The sequence below is a fragment of the Ursus americanus genome, chromosome 13 (genome assembly GCF_024610735.1).
Source record: "Ursus americanus isolate L20-20 chromosome 13, mUrsAme1.1.p, whole genome shotgun sequence".
In the NCBI taxonomy this organism is placed as follows: domain Eukaryota; kingdom Metazoa; phylum Chordata; class Mammalia; order Carnivora; family Ursidae; genus Ursus; species Ursus americanus.
The window spans coordinates 9,570,922-9,594,908 of NC_142139.1; the positions used below are offsets into that span (position 1 = coordinate 9,570,922).

At 37.9% G+C, this 23,987-nt stretch overlaps 1 protein-coding gene across 1 annotated transcript in view; it reads left to right on the plus strand.

The window, feature by feature from the left end:
• UGT8 (UDP glycosyltransferase 8) overlaps nucleotides 1-23,987 on the plus strand; it is an 80,085-nt gene that overhangs the window by 45,076 nt on the left and 11,022 nt on the right. The gene's annotated exons all lie outside the window — the stretch shown is intronic.

Here is a 23,987-nt window from a genome sequence, read left to right on the forward strand (position 1 = left end):
TTGATTTTTGTGACACTTTAATTATTGTTGTCAATCAATAAGAGTTGTCAATCAATAGAGTAATTTCTGTGGAGAAATCCTGCAAAGCTTTTGATGTTGCTGTGTTCAAAAACCTGACAGGTTTTAAATCCAAATTTAATACCTAAAATTAATAGCCTTTCAAAAGGCTAAGGATGACGTTTGAATTAATAATTTGTAATGAATCTTTGTCAACCGATAGATAATTGCTGACAAAGAACCACACAGGGCCTACTATTGGTGGAATTGCTATCTTCATGGATAATAATATTATCTTAAAATACAGTGTCACTACTAATTTATTCCTTCTCATTCCTCCAACCATCTAAGAGATCTGTCCCTCTTTGCTCAATTTCACTTTGTTTTTATTTCCACAAACAAAGCAATACTTGAGTTGGATTATAATAAATTTTGGTCTGGTAACTGTCCTATGTGACATAATCCAAGGTTCTAATTCATACAAGTGGTGAGAAAGTTATTTTAGTCATTTCTAAAATATTAGGTCTATAAATTTTTCATAATGTTAATTAGAAAGAAAAGAAAGAAAGGATATTTGGTGCCTACAGATTTTGATGGTTGCTAGACAGAGGCTTGTTCATACACGTTTGTATGAGTGATGTTATAATGAGATAAGACCCAAGTATATTGACAGTATTTACTGATTCATAAAATAAGGGATTAACCGTTGAAGTAAATTGATAGAAAAATGAGAGAGAAGGGCAGAGAAAAAAAATTATTAAATTGTTCTAAAAGACTTAATTTTTTAAAGAACTCTTTTATATTCACCACAAAATTGAGTAGAAGGTACAGAGATTTCCCTTAGATGCCCTGGCCCTATGCATGTATAGCCTCTCCCCCTGTCAACATCCCCCACCAGAGTAGTATGTTTGCTACAATTGATGAGCCTACATTGATACATTATAATTATACAAAGTCCATAATTTACAGCAGAGTTCATTCTTGACGTTGCAAGGTCTTGAGTTTGGACAAGTGTATAATGGACAACTCATCATGATAGTATCATGCAGAGTAGTTTCACTGCCCTAAAAATTCTCTGTGCTCCACCTGTTCGTCCCTCCTCACCCAGCCTCTGGCAATCACTGATCCTTTTGACTGTCTTATAGATTTGTCTTTTCCAGAATGTCATATAGTTGAAATCATATTGTATGTAGTCTTTTCAGATTGATGTCTTTGACTTAGTATTATGCATCTAAAGTTCCTCTATGTCTTTTCATAGCTCAGCAGCTCATTTCCTTCCAGTGCTGAAAAATACTTCATTGTCTGTAGGTACCACGTTTATTTATTCACTTACCTACTGAAGGACGTCTTGGTTGCTTCCAAGTTTAGCAATTATGAATAAAGCCACAGTAAACATCCATATGTAGGTTTTTGTGTGGACATGAGTTTTCATTCTCTTGGATAAACACTAAGGAGTGTGCTTGCTGGATCATATGCTAAGAATATATTTAGTTTTATAAGAAACCATGAGGTTGTTTGAGTGCCTCTACCATTTTGCTCTCCCAACAGCATTGAATGAGTTCCCATTGCTCCACATCCTTGTCAACATTTGGTGTTGTCATTGTTCCAGATTTTGGCCATTCTGATAGGTGTATAGTATTACCTCCTTGTTATTTTAATTCATGTTTCCCGGATGACATATGATCTGGAACATTTTTTCATATGCTTGTCATCTGTATATCTTCGATGGTGAGGTGTTGGGTCAGATCTTTGGCCCATTTTTAAATCAGGATATTTATTTTCTTATTGTTGAGTTTTAAGAGTTCTTTGTATATATTGGAAAATAGTCCTTTATCAGATGTGTCTTCTGCAAGTATTTTCTCCTACACTATGGTTTGTCTTTTCATTTTCTTGAAATTATCTTCCACAGAACAAAAGTTTCAATTTTAATCAGGTTCAGTTTATCCATTCTTTCTTTCATGGATTCTGTCATTGTCATTGTATCTAAAAAGTCATCACCATACCCAAGGTCTAGGTTTCCTCCTATGTTACCTCTAGCAGTTTAGTAGTTTTGTGTTTTACATTTAGATCTGTGATCCATTTTTAGTTAATTTTTGTGAATGAATGGTGTAATTCTGTGTCTAATTCATTTTTTTGCATGTGGATGTCCATCTGGTCCATTTGTTCAAAAGACTGTCTTTGCTCCATTGCATTGCCTTTGCTCCTTTGTTGAGAATTCATTGACTGTATGTGGGTCTATTTGGGGGCTCTCTTTTCTTTTCCATTGACCTATTTGTCTGTTCTTTTGTCATTACCACACCGTCTTGATTACTGTAGCTTTATAGTAAGTTTTGAAGTCAGGTAGCATCCTCCAACTTTGTTCTTCTCCTTCAATATTATGTTGGCTATTCTGGGTCTTTTGATGCTCCATATGAACTTTAAAATCATTTGTTGATATCCACAAGATAACTTGCTGGGATTTTGATTGGGTTTGCATTGAATCTATGGTTAAAGTTGGGAAGAACTGATATCTTGACAATTTTGATTCTTCCTGCCCATGAACATAGAATTTTCCTTTCTATATTTAGTATTTCTTTGATTTATTCTTTCAGAGTTGTGTAGTTGTCCTCATATAGGTCTTGCACGAATTTTGTTAGGTTTATACCTTATACCTATAAGTACACCTATACTTCATTTGGGGGATACTAATTTAAATGGTACTGTGTTTTTAATTTCAAATTCCACTTGTTCGTTGCTGGTATAGGAAAGTGATTGACTTTTGTGTATTCACCTTGAATCCTAAAACCTTGATATAATCACTAATTAGTTCTAAGAGTTATTTTGTTGGTTATTTTGGATTTTCAGCAGAGATGATTATGTCCTCTATAAACAGTTTTATTTCTTCCTTCCAAATCTGTATATTTTTAAATTTCCTTTTTTTTTTTTTTTTTGCCTTATTGCATTAGCTAGGGCTTGCAGTACGCTGTTGAAAAAGAATAGTGAGAGGGGACATCCTTGCTTTGTACCTGATTTAAGTTGGAAAGCTTCTAGTTTGTCACCATTATGTATGATATTAGCTAGAGGTTACTAAGTTGTGGAAATACCTACCTCTCTATTCCTAGTTTACTAAGAGTTTTTAATCATGAACATGCATTAGATTTTGTCAGATATTTTTTCTGCATCTATGATATGATCATGTGATTTTTCTATCTTAGCTTATTGATGTGATAGATTCTAATAATGTATTTTTGCATGTTAAACCAGCGTCACGTGCGTGGGATTTTATTAGATCTTTTGAACATAAAACAGATGCAGTTAGGCTTGAATTATAGGGTCTAAATTTCTCTGTTGCCTGAATTAGGGAGATTTATTAGATTGATGAATTAGATGAATTAGATGAGAAATTTCTCATCTTCACTTGCAATTTGACAGAAAAACAAAAATTTGTATCATTGTATTTCCCATTCATCTGTCTACTGAAAGATATTGCAACATAACTGATAATTTAAAAAGTGAATTTGAAATCTTATAACGAGAGGATATTTCATAGTTCTTAAGTATATGGAAATTCCTATTAAGAAAAAATAAATTAGCATCAATAAGAGGAGGAAATGGGCTCATTATGCTTTGTAACGCAGTAGGTCAGGGCATTAGTGCTCTCTACACGCTGAGTAATAGTGTCGTCTTGCTAGAGTTGTTAACATGGCCCTCACATAGTTAATAGAATTGTAATGTCAGATGCAGAAATGACTGGCAGAAAGATAATGAGGTTTTTCAACGTGCATTAACCTTGGTGGAATTTGTTTGTTTGTTTCAGCCATTTATATCTTTGAAATATTAGGATTTTGAGCCTGCAGTTTTGTCATCTATATACGGGAAAACTTTCTACCTTATAGTGATGTTTTACCGTCTAAATAGGACAGCAGAGTGAGTAAAGCACATTATTTAATGCCATGACCAGCCTATTCTAGATGCTCAGTAATCATTAGCTATTAATTTATAGCAGGATGAACATTTTGTTACAGTTTTTGTAGTTAGAATTTTATTGATATGTTCGTTGCAGTATGAGATTCTTTAGCTATTCTTTTTACCCACTTGTGAGGCTGTGACTATTTTGCTTCCCGAATTCCACTGCTGTATTTTCACTTGAATGAGCAGCTGTATGATAAATCTCCCAGCATAGACAGCTGGATAAACCAGCACTCAACAGTTCAGTAAATAAAACTTCATTTTATTTATTTTGCCTTTTTCTTTCGTAGCTATTTTAGTTTGTAAGTGATGGGATATGAGTTTGCTGTTTGACTTTAGGTTGGTTTATGAGAAAAATGTATTTATTTCAATAAAATGTGTTTTAAAGACCCATGAAAGCATAGGTCATAGAAAAATTAATAGGGTGGAATTACCTCTTTAAAGACACTCTCATCTTGCCTTTAGAGAATTATTTTTTTTAATGCAGAATATGGTGCTTTTCTTTTGTGAATTATTATCTATAGGCCTCTGGGGTATGTGATGTCTGATCAGTATCATACTTCAAACAGAACAAAACTAGAAACACCTGTCCCTTTAAAGGATTCTTTTTCTCCGAAATGGGAAATCACCCTTGGGGGTTCTGAAAGAAAAACAAAAAAACCTTTTTGGTTCTTGTTATTTTAATGGTGTTTTAGTTCGTATAATTTTGGCTTAAGGTCCCTGGTGAAAAACTGTGGAAGGGCAGGACCCAGCACTTAAGATGCATGGTCATGGTCACACTCTCTCTGATTGTTTTATTTACATTAAGTTCTAAAAACAGTGTCTGGATGCAAGATAATGGCAGTGACCTCCAATGCAGCTCTTAGGTGATTAGGCCCCTCGTGTTCAGAGAGAAATACGGTCAACGTAAATTTAAAATTTAATAGTTACATAGTATTGGTGAAGGATAAAGCACCTAATAAGTAAGCCTCTTAAGTTACATTTGGGACAATTAGACAGGAAAATCCTTGGGGAAAGCTAGTGCTAAGCCATATGGTATCAGGGAGAAGTACTTTGTGGTATTCCATTTGGTGCTGACGAAAAGGCACTCCTGAGGCTTAGAAAAAATGTTACCCTATTTTCCTGAGTGAGTTAATAATGCTTGGCCTTTAAATAGCTTCTTCAAGGCAGTATTTTAAGAGTCAGGTACTATTTCACAAACCAAAAAATAAATCACTCAAGCTTTTTTTTTTTTTTTTTTTTTTTCTGATAGTGCTGAGCTCATTATTTGGCATATGCACGGTAAGTACTCCGTGAATCCCCTTTGGATGCATGAATGCATTTATAATTTTTATATTAATTTCTCAGATGGAAACTCAGCCTTCGAGCATAATACATAGAGTTATAGAGAGGGAATCTCTTTGGTGAACTGAGGCATTCTTTTTTAATGTTGTACTGAAAACTCTTGGAAGCCATGGCACATCAAAAATGAACTACATCTTCCTTTCTTTCTTTCTTCCTTTCTTTCTTTCTTTCAGATTTTATTTATTTATTTGACAGAGATAGAGACAGCCAGCTAGAGAGGGAACACAAGCAGGGGGAGTGGGAGAGGAAGAAGCAGGCTCATTGCGGAGGAGCCTGATGTGGGGCTCGATCCCATAACGCCGGGATCACGCCCTGAGCCAAAGGCAGATACCTAACCGCTGTGCCACCCAGGCGCCCCAAACTACATCTTTCTTAAACTCCTTCAATGTTTCTTTCTTTCTGGCTTCAGCAAATACTGGTGGTTGGTTCTTCCTAAGAAATGATATCTACTCCTTTCTGTTCGTTTTATTTCCACTCCCATTGTTTTGCAAATTATGGTGACCTCACGTGTGAACAATTACAGAGCCTGCTGACCTGCTCCCCCAGCTTCCCCAGCAGGCACCTTGCCCTTTGCCCTGATGCTAATCTACCCTAGAAACTATGACGGATTAATCTTCAAGTACTACAGCACTGTGAAGTTATTTCTCTCACGACAAATTCTCTCGTTCCCTTACATAAATGATCAAGTTCAAAATCTGAGACCTGTAGTCAGGCCTACCTGCTTGCTTGTATCTTTCTAATGTTACCTCTCGCAATTTACTCACAACTGATTGGCTTCCCATTTTTAACATTGCTCCATTTGAAAGACTTCCTGGACCGTTTTTTTTGAATTCTGCAGTCGCTTTCAGCACATCACATTGCATTGTAATTATTTTCTCCTCTTCCCCTCATCGGACTGTGAGCCTCTTGTGGTAGGCACCTTATTTCATCTCTTATGTGTCCCTGGACTTATAATATTATAGGCCTTCTGTAAATATGCACGGAATGAATGAGTTCATGCAACTTATAATTTGTGGTCCATCTTTACCTGCCTAAAATGGTCTGTCCTTGCTGTATTATAATCCTTTATCTCCTTTCTTTTGTTCAGTTAAAGTTGATTGAGTGCTGATTATCTGTAAGATATGGTACTGGGTGCTTAGTATGTAGTGCTGAGTATACTTGTCTGCGTGGGCCATCAGTAGCTGACAGTGGTGTGCTCACCTCTTACATTATCGTTCTGATGCACTGCTTCACTGGGAATCATCATATTGCTAGTTCTATTCGTTTGGGTCTTTATGTATTAATATTCCTAACCTGGTTATTAGTTCGTTAAAGTCATGTTCAGTTTCTACTGTAATTAAACATGTATAAAACACCCACTACATACTCCGCACAGAGACAGAGGCATCCTAACCATCTTCAAGATTGAAAATAAGGAAACTGTGTGGGAGGAATTCAAGCTGTATTGACAGAAGAGAACATTTAGTGAGAAATTAAATTAACAACTCTAGAAATTGTTCAAAAATTGTTAGGAAAGTCATTGTAGAATTTCTTGTAGGACAGGAAGCATTCAAAGATCCTTGAAAATTATATGAGTGGATGTCGTCTGGTGCGGACTTACCATGAAGAGGCATGGTGTTGAGTGCTTCCTGGGCATCATTCCATTTTATAGTCAGACTTGTTAATTGACAGAACTGTGGAAGACATGTTGTGAACACAAACAGATGTTCTAGCCTCTGCATAATATAGTGTTCTTGCTTATAGCTAAATGTATGTCAATTCAGTGTCTTCTGTTTGCCAGTTGGGGCAGTTTTCTACCCCGAAGACTCTAAAATTTAATGAATTCAGCCTTCCTTCTAAAGACCTTTGCCTATTCAGTGCCTGGAGGATATAATGGAAGATTCCTTGTTTTTTTGTTTTTTTTTTTAAAGATTATTTATTTATTTATTTGACAGAGATAGAGACAGACAGCCAGCGAGAGAGGGAACACAAGCAGGGGGAGTGGGAGAGGAAGAAGCAGGCTCCCAGCGGAGGAGCCTGATGCGGGGCTTGATCCCAAGACTCCAGGATCACGCCCTGAGCCGAAGGCAGACGCTTAACCGCTGTGCCACCCAGGTGCCCCTGAAAGATTCCTTGTTTTGATTCCCTTTATTCATCGTCACTGTATTAGATGGAATGCCATAACAGCATATCAAGTTTAGCCTGAGCAGGTCAGTATATGGTACCATTTGTGTGCGTTACCAATACTCAACAGTGTATGAGAAATGAAGGGTATGCACCGCTGGCCTGTGCTGGGGAAGGGGAGTTGTGTCATGAATATGCCGAGTAGTATCATTTATATGTAACCTCAGACGCACTGATAGCCTGTTTATTTATTTATTTATTTTTCTTTTAGTCAAATCCATAATGTTTAATGACTGATATTTAGGCTGTCTGTAACAGCTTGGGAGAAAAGCATTATTTTTTTTAAATCTTGCCCTATGATACAAGAATGATATTTGAGTTATATGAGATATATGTACTTTCCATCCAATTTTGTCATGAATCGTAATTAAATAAGAATATATTTATGAGTCTAAAATTCCATTAGTAGTGCTTCAGGTGGATTGATACCTATGCACTAAAGCAAAGAGAACAAAACAAAAGGAATTAAAAGAAATAAAGTAATTATTGCAGAGTTGGTTAAGATTTCTTCGTGCATGTCATTGTTTTTCTCTTCCTTGCACTGCACTGCAAAGAGAAAGGTAAAAATGTGGTCTTTGAGGATGTAACACAACATAGTATCTTTTTACTGAGCAAGTAAAAAAACAAAACAAAACAAAACAACTTTTTATGAACTACCTGGATTAATACCCCCAATTTACATAACATGATCCTTCGGAGGAGCTTAAAGTAATTTTTGCATGCTCTCCTGTCAGTTAATGTCTTGCTTCCCTTTCTTCAGCTGTAAAATAAATTGGTAGGATAACATGAATTTTAGCTGGACTTTAAGCTTTATGATGCTAGGGTGATGTTGAATTTTTAGGTACAGCCTCTGGTCCCTGAGGTACCGGATTGATAATATAATGTCACCTGTGTGATAGTGTGACAGCAGCGTCCAGTGAGCCATAAGTAATGGACATTTATTTGAAGTCTTCTATTTTGCATTCTTCATGATTTTATCACTTAGGATCACGTTTCAATGTGAATAACAGAAAACAACTAAGGAGCTGTACACAGTAGCAGTGATTTTTGCGTCACATAAGGGAAGTACTGCGGTGGCCGTCCAGGGTAGTATGGCAGCTGTGACAAGTTGGCAGGGACCAGCCCTCTGTCCTGCTGTCCTGGAATGCAGCTCCCCTACTCACCATCAAGATGACTGCTGCATTCCAGCCATGGGAAGGCCCACTGTGCTTACATGTCATTGTCCAGAACGCTGGCTAGTCACACGTTCATGCTCAGCTTCTTCAAAAGACTGAGAAGTGTTGTTTACTTGGGTTGCAGTATGTCCAGCTACAAGCTGGGAAGTGTTACTAAGGAAGTGGAGGAAGCGGATATTGCAAGGCAACTAACAAGTCTCCCCCACAATGATACATCTTTATATGTTTTATTATAGAAAAGGATTTTAATGTTATTTATGGGTGAAAATTAACATTCCAGGGTAATGTATTTATTTTATGGCTTTATGGTCTGCATTCCTGGTATACTTGGGTGTTTCCCCACCGAGAAATACAGATTTACATGTGATTGTTTAAATTTAGTAAACACTGACTTACATGGTATGTGAACTGTCTGTTAAAAGCAATGTTTTGGACCAGTGTTTTTTGTTCGTTTTTGTTTGTCTTTCATTTTGTTTTCTTTTTTAACTACTTTGGATTGGTGTGCAGAGATTTTTCCTAATTGAGCTCACATGGAGATTCTGCATTTGCCCCGAGGACCTGACGTTGGTGTGTTAAATTCCCAGGTGTTAAATTGTTTGCAGTGATTCCAGCCATGGAGTCACATTGGTTGCCTTTGGAGTTGTATTATTTCAGAATGACTGGCAATTGGCCAGGCCTGGAGCCCTTCTTTTTACAATCTTACCTGTGTCTTCTCTTCCTGGAGAATATTACAGTATTACTAATAGCACTTGTTGGGTAATTTTCCCACATTCACATTCCTCTTATGTATAGGCCATTTTTTAAAGGGTCTTCTGTTTTGAAGCAGTATATATGCTACTACTCCATACAAATATATTAGAGTTATCTATTTTTACTTTAAAATGATATACATGCATTCTTACATTTTAATGAAATACTTAGTCCAACCACAGTGACTGTGGTTTCTAGTTCCATTAAAAGAATTTATTTCTTGGTGATGTTTTGATGCTTGGTTGTTGGTTTTTAATCTATTTTACGTGTTACTCTGTCGGAATCATCTGGTAGGTAAGGGGAATCCAGGATGATCTCATAAACTCAGGAGTTCTTTACATCTTTGAGCTCTCTGGCATCTACTCTTTAACCGATCATGCTAATCTCTTTCTTTCCATAGAAAGGATTTTTTCTTCTGTTAATGTGTAATGCTCTTTCTATTCTGCAGCGTTTTTCTTATTGCTTTTTTCCATAGAACATGCCCTTCCCTTTGCCCAAAAAGTTATTTTTCACTCTGCCATTTCCTGTCTCGACTATAAGCTTTTCTACCTGAAACTCATCTCTTTAAAAACTCCTTACTTTATTGATCCTGAAAAATCTCATGTTTGCTTTACTCAGGGTTCTTTTCTGTACTTCTGTTCTTAGACTCAGATTTTCGGAACTAGGTGAGATACTTGAGATCTTTGCCAGTAAACTTCTTCCTTTTATCTGTTAAGGGGAGGGAGTGTTTTTATCTAGTTTTCTTGTTTTTCATTCTAGTAGATGATTGTCATACAAATTTTCCTTTGGAGACCTAGAGTAAAATAAATCCCGTGTATCAAGAAAATATGTCAACAATTTGACTTAAAAAGATTCGGCAAGTCTTGATTCTTTCCATTTTTCCTCAGTTGAGGATATTTGAAGAATCTTCTTCTTAGAGTATTAAGTTTTTTTCTTTAGCCATGTCTCTTTTTTACAATATAAAATTCTCCCATGTTTTAATTTTATGTGAAATTCAAGACAGTTTTAAGATTTAAAGCAAATACTGGTTGGTTTTCCATATATGCATCATTTTTGCTCTCATTCTTTTTGTTTTGTTTTATTGTTCTCATTCTTACACGCTCTGCTAGGGATTTCCTTCATGCCCCCTCTGCTACAAACATAGCTCAGTTTCATAAACTCTTTAAGTGCTTACTGTTAAACCTACACAGAGAAGTGGTTTTTTTTTTTTTTTTTAATCAGGTATAGCATGTCTATCAGTCAGTGGTGTCCAGGAATGGGAATAGAGAATGTGAATTTGTTGTCTCAAAGTTCCCATTGGAGCAGTGTCATTATGTTATGCATCACAGCTAGGTCCTTAAGACATCTACCAAATGTCTTTTAAATTAATAATTGATCCATGATATACTGAAGTCCTAAAATATAACTTAAAATATTCTAAATACCATGTGTAACAATAACATTTTATGAAAACATACATAGATTTCTGAAAAAGATTTACAAACGAACCTTTGGAATAAATCCATTTGTAAGTTGGTGGATGTTTGTATGGGTTTGATTTAGCAAAACAATAATGAAAATTTAATGTAAGCTATCAGATAGGTATGTATTCAATGGATGTTTGAGTGTACATGAATTATGGTCAATACAATGTTTTGTGTGCTTTGATATTCAAGGAATTTATAGTCTGCTAAAGGAGATCACATATCTATACAAATAATTTTATAACAAGTTCAAATACGAACAATACCATAAGAGAGATATAAAGTACTATCAAAGGAGAGACATAAATAATAATTTCTTAAAGTTGGCAAGATCAAGGATTGGTGTAGAAGGTGGCATTTGATCTGACCTTGAAGGTCCTGTTCAATATGGTTGGATGGAAGTACCACGCTGCAGGGGAACCACAGCGAACATAGTCACCAGTGTGGGCGGTGATGGGACGGGCTATGAGGATGTAGAATGATCTAGTGTGGGTCAGTGTAGAAAGTGAGAAGCAGATTGGCCTTGGATTGTCCATGAAGATCTGAAGATTTTTTTTCACGGATGAAGTTCTAAAAGTGGATTTAAGAACGTGAGCATCGAGCAGACCATACTTGAATAGACTTTTTCTTAATATACTGGTTTGGATTGGCCAGTAAACTTTTATGAGAAGGCCTAGGAATTAGGATAAAAAGAAATTGGCCAGAAAGACATTTTGAGCGGCTCATTCAAAGATGGACTTCTACTAGGCTTCTTTGGGAGCATAGCGGTTAATTGTATCAATGGAAGGAAGTCGTGATATTGGTGAGTTAGAAGAGCAAATGAATCTAAATTTTAGTTCCACAGAACTGACTTGAGAGTGAATAATTGGACGGAGTGCTCCTGGAAGAGCAGTACCAGGAGAGGGACTGAGAGGCAGGACAACCCCGACAGCCGTATGACGTCTGTCCTTCATTTACGTAGCCTTTGCTGGGACCAGCTAGGGTTTTATCTTTTTCCGATCTTCCTGTTCTCTCTCCAAGCAGTGGGTGAGATTTGTTTTGTAAATCGTCTTTATATAGGTTAGTACATGAAAGATTACACCATCTAGCAGGCACTGTTACCATGGCTCTGCATGTTTTTGTCCCAGGTTGAAATGCTTTCCCTGAGATGGCACAACTACTCATGCCAGGATCAATGCGCCATTGCCCAGACGCCTCTGGGTCATTGGCTCTGTTGCATAGGAGGCGTTGCACTTCCTGAATAGTTGTGGAAATAGATTATCTAAAAGGGGAGTGAGGTTGAGGGGAAAGGGTAGATTGGTTCCTAGTTTTCCAGTCTGTATCGTCACTCACCCCATGCTACAGCAGAAGTAAACCAAACACCTCTCCTGCCTTCTTCCTGTCCATGTACAGTATTCATGCTCAGCATGGAAAGACACTAGAGTTAATGGAAATATCTATGAGGTCATAGGATGTGATCTTACTGTGTATTTAGTCCTTGTCTAGCTTCATACACATTTTTTTACACATTTGGGAGAAACTGACTCAGCTGCACTCTCATGCTATTATTGACCTGGAAGGATCTAATTGAGTGATTTACCCTGGCAATGATATGAACCTGATTGGTTTTAACCAATTTCTGCATTTACTATTCTTCTCTTTGTAGGTTTATAAACACCAAACACCAGTATTATAATATCAGAAAAAGAGATTTTATTTGATTTATAAAGGGATTTTTTAGTTGCCAAAGAATTTTTGACACTTTATTTAATTGAACTACTAATGTGTTTCTAATTGGTTCTGGAACCATTTGCATACAGCTTTTAATTGCTGGTTGCTACACATTCCACTGGGAATTCAACTCCAAAAATCAAGAGAAAACCGAACTATAATTACAGAAATTGAATGTAAATGCGTTGTTCGAAAGTATATTATTTATTTCCGGGGTGTCCATTTCCCCAACATAGAGGGAAGAAATAGGACAAAGGTAGCATTCATGTGCTGCTTATTGTGAAGCCTGACCTGGACTATGAACTGGGTAGGAAACCATATCTTGCTCTTTTGTAGTCCTGGCACCTAGTGCCTGGCACATAGAAATTGACCAATAAAAGTTTAACTGTTACTGAATTATTGAATAAATGAATATGCCTGCAGATTAACTAAGGGTGTGCACTCTGTCCTTGGTAATATCGGTATACTTCAAAAGGGAACAGGGCTATAAGAATTCTTTTGGAAAAAATACCAGGTAAATATTGCACTTTTCTCAATTGAAGTCTTGATGTAGACCATAGGTCCACTGCTCAGAATTAGATTCTTTGGGCCTCAAGTCTATTCGTTATCTTATTTTCTCAGAGGAAGCAATTTAGATGGGTTTGAAGTCACAAATGAGGCTTTCAGTGCCCATAGTTACTTCTTATTCTCTCAGTTTTTTCTGAGAAAAAAATTCTAGGACTTCATATGGATCTCCTAGCCTTGTTTTTTAAAATCCGTCTGTGCCTCTTGAGAAAGTAACCAAATAAAGATCCTTTGGGATGTTTCAGTTATTAAAGCTGTAAAAACAATCTTAGTGACATTTAAACAACCATTTTTTAAAAAAGATTTTACTTATTTATTTATTTGACAGAAAGAGGGAGAGAGAGAGAGAGCACAAGTAGGCAGAGCCACAGGGATAGGGAGAAGCAGGCTCCCTGCTGAGCAGGGAGATGGATGCGGGACTCAATCCCAGGACACTGATATCGTGACCTGAGCTGAAGGCAGACGCTTAACCGACTGAGCCACCCAGGCACGCCTAAACAACCATCTTTAATGCCCACAGCATCTGTAGGTGAGGGATTGAGGTAGTGTCCAGCAGGAATGACTTGCCTGTGCTTTACATTGTCTGCGGTCTCGGCTGGAAGACTGAGAAGTAGGAGCTGGAATCATCCTCAGGCTCATTCAGTTGTGTGTTGGGCTATTGATACTGGCTATCAGCTGAGACCTGAGTTGGGGCTGTTGCTAGAACTCTTATTTGTGGCTTCTCCACATGGCCTGGATTTGCTCGTAGCTCATAGCGTGGTGATTGGGCATCAAGGGTGCATGTTCCCAGAGAGGGAGAAGCAGGTGGCATCCATACCCTTTCTGATGACCTATCTTTTCATGTCACATAGTATTACTTCTACTATATCGATCAGAGCAGTCACGAGCCAACCCTCAATAGACTTGAGGCCCACTTGACTGGGGAGTAGCAACATTCTGAAAGTACATGTGGGTCTCAGCTATTGCTTTACTTCTGGAAAAATCCAGTCTACCACATGATGTAATTCCCATGTGTTTTGCTAAAATGTTCACATATGATTAATAATTTATAGCTCCCTAGAGTGCTTTTAGCAAATATATATACTATTTACCAATTCCCCGTATCCATTTAAAAAATAACCTGCAGTTAAATGTGTTAAACAGATGCTGAAATTGATGGAGGGAAGTTTAAATTTAAAAGTAAAAAATAGTAGATTTATATGTATTTCTCAGTGTGGTGATTACAGGTTTGTTAATATTTTGGAGAGCAAGTAGTTCGGATTTATAATAAAATGAATGCATTCTTCTCTTATAGAAGTAAATAATGAATACTCAGCTTCTAGGTAATTTTTTCCAGTTTATTTTTGCTATATGCTATTTCACTTTTCTCTTGCCTTTAATTTTAATCCAAGACATCTTAGTTCAGACATATAGCAATGGCATATTTTATAGTTCTAAGCTGTTTTATGTGATTGAGCAGGGAGTTATAGAGATATTTTATACAGGAATTGCTGAGTTCTAAGACATATCAAAATTGATATGAGCTCCCTTCCTCAAACTTCCTTTTTTGTTTGTTTTGTTTTTTATTCTCTCTTTTTGGGCAAGGTGCTGATTTTCCTAGTCAGGAAGTTCTTTTCTGTCTGAACAGTGCTGAATCCCCCTTCTGTTCCGTGTGAAGGTGCTCTGGAGAGCCCTAGCATGGGACTGCCATGGCAAGATTAAGTTGAACTCATTCTTGAATGAGAGTCATGGTCATTTTGAGACTGTGATCTGGTTTGGAATCCTCCCCAAAGGAACCAGATTGAGTAGAGGATGAAATTAATCTTTTGTGGGGTTGCCTGGACTAGGACTACAGGCACATGCCATCAACTCTTATGTTCCAACGTATTGAACTAGTGGACTGTGTTTTAAATAGTGCTGTGAACGGAAGTGTTACCTCTTATGTTCCAACGTATTGAACTAGTGGACTGTGTTTTAAATAGTGCTGTGAATGGAAGTGTTACTAAGATATAACGAGGAGACCACCTGTCCTTTTTTTTTTTTTTTTTTTTTTTTTAAAGATTTTATTTATTTATTCGACAGAGATAGAGACAGCCAGCGAGAGAGGGAACACAAGCAGGGGGAGTGGGAGAGGAAGAAGCAGGCTCATAGCAGAGGAGCCTGATGTGGGGCTCGATCCCATAACGCCGGGATCACGCCCTGAGCCGAAGGCAGACGCTTAACCGCTGTGCCACCCAGGCGCCCCGAGACCACCTGTCCTATTGTCCATAACACCTACATGTTTCCCCTTGAGATAGCTGAGGTACAAAGCTATATCTGTAGCTCATTTTTCCCTCCCAAGTTTCATATTTCCCACTGCTTTCTAGATAGTTTCACTTGGAACAGAAGTGGACACAGAATTCTCAAATTCATTATGTTCAGATATAAGCTCTTCTTCCTACCCCTCAGACCTGCTCTCCTTACATCTTTCTTCCCTTGGTTAATTCTACAGTGATTCCAGACTAGAAACCTGAAAATCATGCTAACCTCCACCTTCCCCCAAGCCCTCACTAAGTCTTTGGTTCTAATAGACACCCCAACGCATTCATTCCTTAATCTTCTCATCAGCTCAGCCCTGGTTTAGATCCTCGTCTGGTCCTCCCCTATCGCCTCATCTCTTCTAAACACCCCATGATAATCTCTCCTTGTATGAATTTCACTTTATTACAGCATTTCACTCATCTGCCTCCATCCTAGACATGGATGTTGCCTTGTTCATTCTGTCTCTGTGGCATAACTGTGATTATCACAAAGAAAGTTTTGGGTTTTTCCTGGAAGGAAAGAAGACAGACAGCTAGATTGGCTGGCACACCTACCTTTATTTTCTCTAGGCAAGTCATATAACTTAGTAGCTAAAGCTGAATTTTAAAAATGAGACCTTTCTTTAAAATGTTCAACATTCTTTTTGTTGGCCCAAATTCTAGAGAAAAGACAATCTTGCTTATCTAAGTAACTGAAAGAAAAAAATAAAGCAATGCATTTGTTTATCTGTTTAAGGATGTAGATTACTATTAGATTTCTTGATTTCTTAAAGTAAGTAGTGAGCACCAAGAAGAGAGAAAGTCTTGTGTGTAAGTTCACATACAAGTGAGGTCATAAGTGTCCTGGAAGAGAGCACCTCCCACAGAGGAGATGAACAGAAAATAAGCATCCTTTGTCAGGGCTTTGGTAGATTACAGTGATCTAAGGTGGAAATCCCAGGCACCACAGGGCAGGCTGTATCTGGAGAAACCAAGAGCAGATAAGCTGTCCAAACCTGTTGGGAGATAAGGGTAGAAAGTTAGGTTATGGCTACGTTGTTAGGAATATAAACTCTCTGAAGATAGGAATTTTTGTTCATTTGTTCTTTGATATGTCTCAAGTGCCTAAACTAAAAGAATGTCAGGTATGGTACATAGCAGGTGCTCAATAATATTTGCTGAATTAATAAATGGACTTTGAAATCCACCTAATTTATTGGGATGCTATTTGATAGTCATGCCCTTTTTATTCTAGTAAAACTTAGAACATTCAGCTGACAGCAGACTGTGAAGGAAAGAATGTTCTGGATCTCTCATCTGCACGCTACACTCAGATGTGCACAGAAAACGTATGCCTCTTTCTGCATCTTCATCTCTTCATTCTCACTCTGTTGCAAATAAACATACTCACATCTCTTTCATTCTCCCCAAATCTCTGGATTTTTAACTTCCTTTTGTAACAAAGAAAGATTTAGATGTCGTTTTTTGGACTGACTTTTTTTTTCTTTTTCTGGTGAGATTTTCATTGTTTTATACATTCCATCGTGCCTCAGTACCTTGTCATGATTGTAACCTTGGGACATCCTGACTGTGTGCAATTTCTGAAGTTCTTCAGAACCTTGAAAACTTTGCTCTCTTCAAAGTCAAATCAAGGTTTCAAATTTTGCCTACTTTTCATTGTAACTGTAATGGCAAAAATTAAAAGCCTTATGAGAAAGAAAGAAGATACTACAGAATCCCAGTGGAAATGAATACACACTTCTAGGTACTTAATTTCATTCTCCCCAATGTTCAGTGTGTTAATAAATAAATCATCTTCTGAGATTTTTAAAAAGTAGAACCATCACCGTGACGTTCATCACTGTTTTGCTTCTGTCGGTTAGTTGTGGCTTATGCCTTTTGGATAAACTTGGAAATCCCTCGAATATTCTGAAAAACGGACAACTAGATTTAATACTGCATGTAAAACATTTTTTTTTTTACTACTTATCATTTGTTTGACCAAGCTTTATGCAGAAGAATCTCAAACATGGTGAACAGAGTATAACTGAGAGAAAATATCTTGGTGCAGAATGACTTTTTTTTCCCTCTTCTCAACATGGCTCTCATTTCAGTCCGTATTCAGTGTATTGCTTATCAGACATCCCGTCTAGGGAAAAATAACAGGGTAATTTTTACTTAACATAGCACTTTTACATATTTGACCTCATTTAATCTTCACAATGTCCTTGTGAAAATTATCAGCACGTCTAGAGATGAGAAATCTGGGCTTGAGAGAGGATAGGAGACTTGACTGAGATCACATAGGAAATTGTGGAACTGAGATTTGAACCAAATTCTTTGCCAATCAGATCTGTGCAAATAATGGTTGGTACATTTCATTTTGAATGGTAACTTTCATATTTATATCTTCAATGACATTTTTTGTTGTTGTTTAATAAGTCTTGGTTAACTATCTTAGCAGTAGCCAAAGATCAGGTTTGATGTCCCAAACTTTAAAACATTTTATATCAAAATGTTCATTATTATCTTACCTACTGAGTTTTGCAGAATGAATATTCCAATTCTCTGCAGCCCACCTGACCAAAGTGGAACATTCTTTATGTTAGGCACTTTAAAATGGGAAAAGAGGCCTATTGATGTTGGTGTTGGAAACAAGAAAAAAGGTCCCTCTTCTCCCATCGTCATCTCTATGTAGGATTCTCTCACAGTCCAGGCATTCTTCGTCTCAGAATGGACACGGCTGACAAAGGACGCAGTGTTGCTGCTTTCTCAACTGCGCTGGCCCCCGCTCAAGGCTCCTATTTTGTGGGGAGAGAAGAGAGTATGTTTGGGTCACAGGCTGCCATCAGGACAGATGTGATAGTAACTAACCACGGCAACCCGGTCTGCCCCCAGGTCTGAGAGAGCAGTGGAAGATCTGCCTAGTGGTCTCTAGATTCCTGTGCCCTCAGAATGAAGCCTAGACAGAACAGAGCTGGGCCTGCACTAGCCAACTTTTCATTAGTTCTTTCATTGGTTCTGAAGTGATTATCTTTTTAAAAATCTGCTTTTACATTTCTGGAGTTGGGTGGTTCTCACATTGGCCACAACTAATAGGAAGTCTTTGGATAGGCTGCGAAGTATGTAAAGAAGGAGTCGCTCAATGATTGCCTTCTCTAAGTGTCTCAAGATCTTGCTTTCGCCTCCTCCTTCTTTTTTTTTTTTTTAAGATTTTATTTGAGAGAGAGAGAACTAGAGAGAGAGAGAGCAAGCACAAGTGGGAGGCAGAGGGAGAGGGAGAAGCTGGCTTCCCGCTGAGCAGGGAGTCCAAGGCAGGACTCAATCCCAGGATCCTGGGATCACAACCTGAGCCGAAGGCAGATACTTAACCGACTGAGCCACCCAGGCACCCCTCTCCTTCTTTTAATATTTTTTCACAGCCTTCATTTCTTGATATCCAACATGTCAAAAATATGATGTGAAATTATTAAACATTTTGTCCTTTGGGAGTGACTTGCTCCCCCTGTCTAACTCTGGCCCATCTCTTGGCTCCTGTTCCAGCCCCTGTCCAGTCTCACAGAGCCAGGCTACTTCCCCCTGGCTTGTCCTGAACAGCTTTCCATGGAAGGAACAAGGGAGAGTGTCTTATTCTCCCTATGACCAAGTCAAGGCATTTGGTGAAAAGAAACCTGGCAGTACTAGAAAACAAATCGTTGTGCATCTGGGTCACAATTATAAAAAATAAAGAAAGCAAATACATCAACATACACTGTTTGATTCTAATAAATGTGTTATCCACATTTCCTTATTCTGCCTTCTCCAGTTAAGGACTAAGACAACTGAACCCTGCAAGAAGATAAAGTGATAATTTTTATTGTGAGGTTCTCTTTTCAAAAGCTGTGTATATGTATATATATGTATATATAATTACTTTGTAGCAAATCCTACGTAAGTATCTAAATTGATTATTTTAATTGTATACGAATGGAAATATTCATAGTAATATAGTGAGGGAAGCACCTGCCTACTGCTGATTTCCTGCTTAATATTTGATTCATTATTGTGATAATTTTGCTTTCCTTTGCATTTGGAAAATGACCACGTTCTTCCCCTAGACAAGGAGCAGGAAATACCATAGATACAGGCTCTGGGTTTGGACCTGTTCTGACGGTCAGAAGCCTGGGGAGCTCTAGGCAGACACCAGACCCCCGTGCTCCGTGCTCGCTGTGCCACCTAGTGGAGCCGTGTGCTGCAGGTGTGCCGGCCGGTTGAGCAGGAAGGACTGAATGCACCGTTTTAACTGATATGTGAAATGAAGTGTTATTCTGTCCATATATGCGCAAATCCCTGTAACGTAAGTAAGGAGTGCTACTGCTAGTAAATGGCGGTCGATGTGTTCAAAAAGAAGAGTCGGGGTTTGTTGGTTGTCTGCTTCTGCAAATGCAGGTACCGGTACCATGAAACTGGATTTTTGAGCTCGCTCAACATATTACAGAGCAGATAGGAATAGAATGATCGATGCCAAGTTCATATTAAAATTCTTTTGTTCTCCGAGTTTCCCCTTGATACTTGGCAATGATAAAGGAAATGTTAAAATAATTAAATTCACTCATATAACACTGCAGTATTTACTACTTTCGGGGCTGCAGTAATGTCTCCATGGATTTTTAAAACTTGGCATAATACACTGTTTTCTAACAAAAATAAAAAATAAAAAAGAAGAAGAGTCCTTTAAAAAGATGCTAAATACAGGAATAACTAGTAAAATCCCCAGAATGAAAGCTAATGAGAAATCTTAACACGGCAAATATTGAAATGTGTTATAAAATAACAGTAAATAAAAGTCTTTGACCCTGACACAGGAATACTCAGATATATAGATCAATGGAACAGAATAGAATTCAGAAATCTGCTGAGAGGGTAGAATTTTACATTAATGAGGACAAGAGGAAATATTCAGTAGTGTTGAGAAGACTGGCTATCCATTGGGTTAAAAATAAAGATGGATCCCAGCCCCATTCTTTCCTCCAAAAAGAGATTCTGGATGATGAAGGATTAAAAATTCAAGAAATGAAACTATAAAATTACTAAAGGAAACTATGGTATTTAAAAGATAATCTTAGGGGCACCTGGGTGGCTCAGATGGGTAAGCATCTGCCTTCGGCTCAGCTCATGATCCCAGGGTCCTGGGATCCAGTCCCACATCAAGCTCCCCACTCCTCGGGGAGCCTGCTTCTCCTTCTGCCTCTGTGTCTCTCTCTCTCTGTCTCTCATGAATAAGTAAATAAAATCTTTTTTAAAAAATTCTTTAAAAAATAAAAAATAAATAAAAGATAATCTTAATGTGGGAAAAGTTTGCTAAGCCAGTAGACCCAGAGCCATTTAGGAAAAGACATTTTATCCTTATAGCAAAACAAAAAAGTTGACAGAAAATTATAAAACAATAATACTTAAAGGTAAATACTGAGTTTGATTATTTTTCTAAGTTAAAATGGATTAAATTATATGTTGACACCATCTAAAAGGACTGTAGAGACTACAGAGAATGAGATGAAAACAATCTGAATTTATTTCTCCGACTAGCATGTGAAGCTAAGCGTCTTTCCATGTGAGTGCCATTTGATTTCCATCTGTGAAATGGGTATTTCCTGAAGTTGTGGAAATATTTTTCTCATTATTTTGTTTTGGATATTGAAAATATTTCTGCATCTATCTATTAGTATTGCTATTATTATTATTTTGCTTTTAAAAAGTGTCTTTTACACTCTAGAAGTTTTATTGTTCTGTAGTCAGATCTCTCAGTGTTTCCTTAATGACTTCCGGGATTTGTGACTGGACCAGGAAGGCCTCCCACACCCAGAAACAATGAAAAGATCTTTTAGGGAGTTTTTTCAAGTACTTCATATATTTTAATTCACTTTGACATTTTAATCCTTCTGTAATTTATATTAGTGGAGGGATCTAACCTCATTTTTTCTAAGTCAGTGGTGGGTGGCTTCTCCCCACTGATGGAAATGCCCAGTTCCTGTGTAGACAGCAGTCTGGTTCCGCTGCCCCCTTCACTGTGGTCTCTTCTGAAACTGGACATTTCGTAGAGATGGCTGTAGATTCTAGAGTCCATTCTGATAGCTAGAAGGAAAACTCCCTTTCCCTGCTCTTTTTCAAAATCTTCTTGGCCTTCCTTGTACATTGTCTTTTCCAGGTGACTTTTAGATTCTGCTCTTGCTTTGTAGCTGTCCTCTCGGAATGTAGGTGGGGAATGCATCGAACTTAATTTTATAAAAAAAAAAAAAATAGCATCTTCAGGACATTGATGTTTCCCTCCTGGCACATGTTACTTCTCTCCACTTTCTCAGTTTTTCTTTTTTGTCCTTCAGTAAATTTTTCTTCATGTACATGTTCTCTATTTTGTTAGGCTTACTCTACTCTTAGATATAGATGGTTTTTTGTTGATATTGTAAATGAGGTGTTTTGTTTTGTTTTGTTTTACTCTCCTTTTACCTGTTATTTGTCAGGAGGCAGGGACATTCTAACGTGCCTTTATCTTTGATAGTGTTAAATATCCAGAATTGGGTTTTGTGTTTTTTTAAGAACACATTTATTATGAAGGTTATTATTATTTTTTGAAGAGTTGTTATTAAATCAATTTGTACTTTGTAATTGCGGGGTCTTAAATTCCAGAAAATACTGCATATATAGATAGAGGCAAGATGCTACCTGGGGCCTCTCGGCCCTTTGGAGAGCCAGGCATACTGTTCATGAAGTTCCGGTTCCCAGGTCTTCACCATGTGTTCAGCAAATTCGGGTCCCTTCAGCCTCTGGCACCTGCCACTCCTCCTGCTGCCTGTCACCCTTGTCAGCCAAACCCAAAACCCAACCCCTCTGTGTTCCCATCAAACATCAGTCACACCAAACGTTTTGTGAATTTAGGCTGAAGATGAGAGATCATGGGGGAGGGGCTTATGTCCGGGAGCCCAGTGTCAGGCTCACTGTTTCTTCTCTGACCTTTCACGTCCCCTCTTCTTGCAGCCCAGGGAACAGCAGTTTGGAAATCACCTTGAGGCCTCATTCTAAGCCAATTGGAGTATTAGCTTCTAAAAATGCTGAGCGCTTTTCCTGAAGGGAACTATAATGAGTAAAATTATCTCTACTCCCTTTCATATCAATAAAGGCTATAAACTTGAACATATTCTTGTAAATGGTTAATGAGTGATGGCTGGGAAAAAATCTAGAAAAATAGGTTAATGGATTTAATTTTATATCATGCAGAACAAAGAATAAACAACTGAAGTATTTATTGCATAGAGTCAGTTGAAACTCAAAGACCTTTTAAGTCCTTGGGAAACAAAATTTAAATAACATTATTACCATAAGGCTTAGTATATCAATGTAAGCTTTTTTAAAATGGCATTGACCCTGAAATTTTAATCTTTAGAGAACTGGGTAGTAGGCAATAAATTACTTAAAGACAAACCATAGGGATAAAATGTAGTATTAGAGTCATTCTGCCGTGCAGCATTCGTATTTGTTTTAAGCACATCCGGCTTAGGACTGTATCTAAAATGAAAATTTAAATCAGTTTGGTCTTGTTTCTTACTTTGAATCCACAGATAACACTGTTATATTTTCAGTACGTGTGATATTCTTGGTAAATGTAGTAGAATGTAAAATGAAAGCTTTATTAAAAATCACAGCCTGTTTCACTCACTGAGTAGCTAGAAGGGTGTACCTCCTTCCATCATCATCCCAGACATCTAATGACACTACTCAGTAGCTCATTTTGGACATAAAATGTGGCCCCCTCTTCCATGCTAAGAATGAGTACAATAGAGTTGTTAATACAGATCTCATTAAGTGATAAAAGAAAAGAGAGAAAAGCTAGGAAAAGGAGGACATGGGGGGCGGGGGCTAATGTTCCATATGAATACTTGGTATTGAGCTGGGTGGTGATGCTATTGTGATGATGCTTCTTACTGTACAGGGACCCCCCCCTTCCCCCTGCAGTAAATCAGGGTTTGCCAGAAGGGGGTGTGAAATGCAAAGAACATGGGTGACACCGTAGGAACTCATTCATCCTGAATGAGAGAACGGCAGGGTCCGTGGGACAGCTCGCGCTGCACACCATGAATACAGAGTGGGTCTGTCCCGTTTTCATGCCTGTATTATGGCAAAGGTGTTGTCAACGGACAGCACATTTGTTTTCCTTACAGTGGAATTATGTGTTCCTCAGAGTGCTGTGGCTCTATTAGTTTTCATGTGGGAAACTGAAGCTCGGTGTCTTTGACAAAGACTTTTTCAAGGGGTTAACGTACCATAAAAACAAGTCTGTGCCCTACAGAATAAAACAAAGCCAGGATAGTATCCCTTAAAACCAACTGCTTTCATTTTCAGTATGAATCAACCATACTGGCAAAAATTTGTGAATGTGTTATCCTCCCACATGAGTGATTCCTGCAGTGTTAGAGTTGTGCCTACTTAACCTCGGATCTGCTGTGGCCCACCCTCTGTTGCCTGTCTAAAGACAGGTTTGGGAATTTAGCATTTCCCCGCACCATGAGGGAGAGCGACCACTCAGAGATCTCCAGAAGCCCTGGATGCCTCATGACAGAACATGTATGATTTGTGTTCTCTGT